The following is a 6,388-nucleotide window of genomic DNA, read 5'->3' as shown; positions in this document are numbered from 1 at the left end:
TACATAATTTCATTTAGTTATCATAAGATTCTTGGAGCAGACGTTGCTATGGATTGAGGTTTTTTGCTGTCCAAAATTCATGTTCAGATTGAGTTGTCATTGTGTTAGCACTAAGAGGCAAGATTTTTCAATGGTAAGTACTTTATGTTTGTAGGAAATTCATTCTCAGGGGTGAGACTGGTATTATCATATATGAAGATACTTTATTGTACTTGACCTCTCTTCTCCAAAGCCCTCTCCCGTTCTTTCTCTCCTCTCTTATCATGCGACAAAGCAGCAAAACAACCTTTATCAGTTCTATTGATAAAGTACAAACCCAGTAACTGCACCCACTAGGGTGGAAACCCAGTAGCCACACCCACCAGTCTGAATATCAAGTTGGCTATTTTCACTCTCCTTCCTGTTCTCCATCACAGTTTTTTTAAGTTTTATCCCCATCCCTGTAGCAGAGGCTTTCAGGGGACTGTCCTCTCACTAGTTCTCCATTCCTGGGAAATCTGTTGAACCATAGAGTAGACTCAGGTTTCTTCCTTCCTGTGGATTCTTTCAGCCCACACCTTCTAGCTGATCCCTATTGCTTTCTGTCAAGTATTGATATCTAGAAACTTTCTACCCAGGATCTCCAGTGGCCAGAGTGTACCCACAACATAGTATCAAAAGAAGAGAGATTGATAGGCTCTGCTCACTGTTAACTATCAGTGTCCGTGATCTCAGGTCTCCAACAGAAAGATACAGAACACCTGATTAAACTAAAAAGGATCAGATATCAGTTCTCCAACAGAAAGATACAGGCCAGCTGATTAGACTAGAAATAAAGATCAATTTTTCTGGTGCATTCAAAAAACATACCTTACCATCAAAGATAGGCACAACCTGGTAAAAGGATAGAAAAAGATGTTCTAAGCAAATAGACCCAAAAAACAAGCAGATATACCCATTTTAACATCTGAAAAAATAGATTACAAACCAAAACTAATCAGAAGAGAGAGAGGGATTCTGCATAGTCATCAAAGGGAAAATCCACAAAGAGGATACATTACACACACACACACACACACACACACACAATCTTCTCAGTAGCTCATGGAAGTCTCTCCAAACTTGACTGTAGTATTTGGGCACAATGACAGTCTTAACAAATATAAGAAAATTGATGTGACACCCTGCATCCTATCTGACTACCATGGATTAAAGTAGGATATCAACAACAACTAAAGTTTACAAACTCATGAACATTAAAAGTCTCACTACTGGATTTAAAAAAATGTTTGGTAGAATTCTGGGCTAAAACCATCTAGTCCTGAGTGGTTTCTTTCTTTGTTTGTTTGGTTGGTTGATTGGGAGACTTTTAATAACTGTTTCTCCTTCCTTGGGCATTTTACAACTGTTTAAATAGGATATGCATAGTAAGTACTCAATTATAAGTGGATATTAGCCAAAAAGTACAGGATACCCACACTACAATCCACAGATCCAAAGAAACTAAATAACAAAGAAGGTCTAAGGGAAGATGCTTGAATCTCAGTCAGAAGGGGAAATAAAGTGGACATCCAAGGTGGATGGAGGGAGGGAATTGGGTGTGAGTCAAGAGAAGGACGAGAACCTGGACGGAGATCGTCCTGTGGAAGAGCTGAGGGAAGGATTGAGGAACCTGAGGAGAGGGACTACACAAGATGATCAACACAGTCAACTAGCCTGTACCTTTGGGGGTTCGAGGAGACCAAGCTATTCATCAAAGAGAATGCAAGGTCTAGCCTAGCCCCATTCCCACCCCCCACCCCCCACCCCCCACCCCCACCCTCACACATACGTAAATAATGTGTAGCTTGGTCTTCATGCAGATGTCCCAACAACTAGAGCAGGGACTTATCCTGACTCTGTTTTCCACTTGTGTACCCTGTTTCCCTAACTAGGTTGTCTTGTCTGGCCTCATAAGAGAGGATGTACCCAGCCCTGCAGTGATTTGAAATATCAGAATGGATTGGTACCCAAGGGTTCCTCCCTCTTCTCAGAGGAAAAGGGGAGAGAACACTGGGAAGAGTTTGTCTGAGGAGAGGACAGGAATGAGATGGAGGGCTGTGATTAGGATGTAAAGTGAATGAATCAATTAATTAATGAAAAATGGGTTAAAGCAAAATTTGAAGGAAATTTTAAGTAAAATTAAAGAGTAATAACTTTCTTGACTTGCCATGATTTATTCATACTGGTAATTTTGTAAAAACAGAATTCATAGCTCTTCGTAATGTGAAGAAGAGGAGGAAGCGGAAGAAGAGGAAGAGAAGGAGGAGGGGGAGGAGGGGAGAAAGAGGAAGGAAGGAAGAAAAGGAGAAGGAGGAAGGAAGGAAGAGGAGGAGGAGGAAGGAAGGAAGGAGGAGGAGGAAGAGGAGGATGAGGAAGAAGCTTTAAAACTCTTCAGAATTGCCTGGTAGATGTGGTACAAGCCTTTAATCCTAGCACTTGGGAGGCAGAGTCAGAGTGGTCTTTCTGAGTTCAAAGCTAGCTTGGTCTAAAGAGTAAGTTCCAGGATAACTAAAGCTAAACAGAGAAACCCTGCCTTTCAGGGACAGGGTGGAACAACAACAACCAATTCAAAACAACATACCCAAACATATGAGACACAAAGAAAATAGTTCTAGGAGGCAAGTTAACATTTTATATAGCACTAAGTGTCTACAAAAGAGAGAGCAAGAGTGAGGGAGAGGGAGAGCGAGAGGGAGAGAGACATCTCATGTAATCAACCTAACAGCACACCTGAAAGCTCTGGAACTGAAAGGGGAAATAACACCCAGAAAGAGCAGAATGCAAGAAATAATCAAACTCAAGATTAAAAATCAATAAAATCAAAACAAAAATATTACAAAGAATCAATGAAAAGAGGGTTGGTTCTTAGAGAAAAATCAATAAAATTGATAAACCATTAGCCAAATCAACTAAAAGGTAGGGAGAGAAGATCCAAGTCAATAAGACTAGAGATGAAAAGGCAGACATCATAACAGGCGCTAAGGAAATCCAGAGAATTCGTCTTAAGGACAGACTTTAAAAATATATACTCCATCCTTCCCCTAGAGGCGCAGCATGGCTGCTGTCTCACCTGTGAGTTCTCAGGTGGCAGAAAGGATAGAGGCCATGTCTCTTTTCAGTGTTCTGACCTATGAACATCTGAACCATTAGTAGCCTACCATTCCCTGAAAAATGTGAGGCTGAGGTGACCACCAATGTGGTGCCAGGCAGATTCAGATTAGCCAGAGTGGGGGAGCAAGTGTCTTGGGTCATCTCATGAGTGTTTTCAGGCGTGCTACAAGCCTCCTAGGGACACTAGAAGAAAAGACTAGAGAGAGAACCTTTATAAAGACCAGTCTGGGTAAGGAATGAACCACCAGACTGACACCATAGGTCCTTGACAAAAAACTAGCCTGAGCTAGTCCAGTCCTGCACAGGCCAGGGACAGGGTGGGGTAAAGTGGCAGATCATGACTCAGATGATCCCTGCCCCATTCCATAATGCACAAGGAGGGTGTAGCACTCCTGAAACCACTCCTGAGATGACCCAAGACACTCAGAGATCTCAGGCATCACTAAGAGAAGCAAGTAAGTGGTGGAGAATTGGAAAAGAAAGAGAAACAGAAGGATGTGGGCACAACGAAGAGAGGCAGAAATGGAGACTCAAAGGCAGTGAGGAACAGCCTGGTGTGAGTAGCCACCTGCAACCATGTGGCATCCTGGCTTTGCTGCCTCTGGGGGCCATGTCTGGGTCCATGACCCTGCAGCAACAGGGATCTGTTAAAGAGAGCCCTCCGTGCCTATGGTTTTCTGGGCAGTGGTATGAAGAAGAGAAAGACATCTTCCTCCCCTCCCTTGTCCTTCACCATCTATGGCAGGTAGTAGAGCTGGACCTGGAGAACTGGCCATATCCCTCATAAGCTGTAACTTTCAGAAAAGTCCTGTACCTTGCATATGAAGCAGGGTAGAGCTGACCATGGTTGTTGGTAAGCCAACCCCTAGGGTGTGAAAGCAGTAGATCTAGCTCTGCCCCTTGCTAGCTGCAGCATTGGATGAGCCAGCCAAGACAGGACAAGAGAGCTTGCCCCAGTGCTGTGGGTATGGGAGAGCTGGTGGGCTTGCCAGCTCAAATATCTCTCAGGCCCAGATCCAGGACTGTGAACTGATCCACCTCAACGTCTACCCCACTGAAGAACTGTGGAATGCATGAAGGAGCCTGTCCTACAGATCCAAAACTAAATGATCTCCATTGCACATGGCAACAACAGGATATCTGAGAGACTCTTAGTAAGGTTCTAGTACTGATAGTGTAGCAGAAGCCAGAGGCCTCATCCTACACCAACAACTCATTGCAATGGACATTTGCAAGCAAAGAAGAGTGGACAAAGGGGGATACTGTGGGACACACTGTGACCCACTACAGCTTCTACATCGAGATTCATTTCTCTTTGTTGAGGAGAAGGTTGCAAGGATGGAGGATAGGTACAAGAGAGGGAGATGGGTGGGATTGGGGTGCATATGTGAAATTTACAAAGATCCAATAAAAAGTATATACCCCACCAAACTGCAAAACCTAAAAGTGGGTAAATTTCTTTATATATGTAACTTGCCAAATATAAATCAAGATCAGATAAACAATTTAAACAAACCCATAACCCTGAATGAAGTAAGAGCAGTGATTAAAAGTTTCTAAGTAAAAAATATCCCAGGACCAGGCATATTCAACAAAGAATTCTACCAGACCTTCAAAGAAGAATTAATACCACAAAATTAAACCACAAAATAGAAACAGAAGAAACATTGTTATCTAGCCACAATTACCCTGATACCTAAACTACTCAAAGATCCAACAAGGAAAGAGAATTACAAACCAGTTTCCTATGTGAACATAAATGCAAAAATTCTCAATAAAATACTTGCAAATCCAAGAACACATCAAAAAGACCATTCATAATGATCAAGTAAGATTCGTGCAAGAGATTAAGGGATGATTCAACATATATAAATCAATTAATGTAATCTACCATGTAAACGGACTGAAAGAAAAAACCTCATGATGGTCTCATTAGATGCAGAAAAAAAACCTGTGATAAAAATCCAGCATCCTTTATGATAAAAAGTTCTGATGAACTACAGATACAAGGGACATCTCTCAATATAAGAAAACCAATTTACACAAAGTCCACAGCCCAAATCAACCTAACAGAGAGACACTTAAAGCATTTCAATGAAAATCAGATATAATAACAAGGCCACTCGCTCTTTTAATACCTATACAAAATAGTACTTGTAGTCTCTGCTAGAAAGCAATAGAACAACAGAAAGAGATCAGGAAGATATAAATGAAAGTGAAAAAAGTCAACGATTCTTTGTTTGCAGTTGATATTATCATATTGATAACGACCCTTAAAAACTCAACAGGCATCCCTGCTCCCAAACCCTGTGGGAGAGACAGCTGATTTTCGAGAAGGGTGGGCAATCCTGAGACTGCAGGGCAGGAGAGACTGCCGCTTCTGCCCACCTTTGCCCACATCCCTGGCTCAAGCAGAAACTGTACTGTGCCTCTGGGCACAGGAAGATAGGAGCAGTCAAGCTGCAGGAGCCCTGCAGTCCAGATTGTGCCTAGATCTGAACGGACCTGGTCAAACAGCTCCCAGCACCCAAATCCCGTGGGAGGGAGAGCTAGACCTGCAGAGGGGTAGACAAGCCTGGGAAACCAGAGGAGACTACTCTCTGCCCACATTTCTGACTCTAGAGGAAATGCATAGCGCCATCTGGGCCCCCTGCGCACAGGGACCCAAAAGAAGTAGAGGCAAGCCCTTCTGGTTCCCAGCCACAGGGACAGCTGAAAGCCAGTGGACAGGAACAACTACACGCCTGAGAGCAGAACACTCTATTCCCATAACACGCTGAAAGAAAACAGGAAAACAGGTCTACAGCACTCCTGACACACAGGCCTATAGGACGGTCAAGCCACTGTCAGAAATAGCAAAACAAGGTAACACCAGAGACAACCTGATAGTGAGAGGCAAGAACAGGAACCCAAGCAACAGAAACCAAGACTATGTGGCATCATCAGAGCCCAATTCTCCCACCAAAGCAAACACTGAATATCCAAATACACCAAAAAAACAAGATCTAGATTCAAAATCACATTTTATCATGATGATGGAGGACTTTAAGAAGGTCATAAATAACTCCCTTAAGGAAATACAGGACAACACAAGTAAACAACTAGAAGCCGTTAAAGAGGAAACACAAAAATCCCTTAAAGAACTACTGGAAGAAACAACAAAACAGGAGAAGGAAATGAACAAAACCATCCAGGAGTTAAAAATGGAAATAGAAACAACAAAGAAAGCACAAAGGGAGACAACCCTGGAGATAGA

General features: G+C 42.7%; 1 non-coding gene across 1 annotated transcript; it reads left to right on the top strand.

Annotated features, from left to right (window-relative positions):
* Positions 1 to 3,055: 3,055 nt before the first annotated feature.
* On the top strand, positions 3,056 to 3,183 carry LOC116897582. The gene has a single exon (XR_004387588.1). It is a non-coding gene; the product is annotated as a small nucleolar RNA SNORA17 (small nucleolar RNA).
* The last annotated feature ends 3,205 nt before the right edge of the window (positions 3,184 to 6,388 follow it).

The sequence above is a fragment of the Rattus rattus genome, chromosome 3 (genome assembly GCF_011064425.1).
Source record: "Rattus rattus isolate New Zealand chromosome 3, Rrattus_CSIRO_v1, whole genome shotgun sequence".
NCBI classification, from domain to species: Eukaryota; Metazoa; Chordata; class Mammalia; order Rodentia; family Muridae; genus Rattus; species Rattus rattus.
This window is presented reverse-complemented; position numbering and strand designations above follow the sequence as displayed.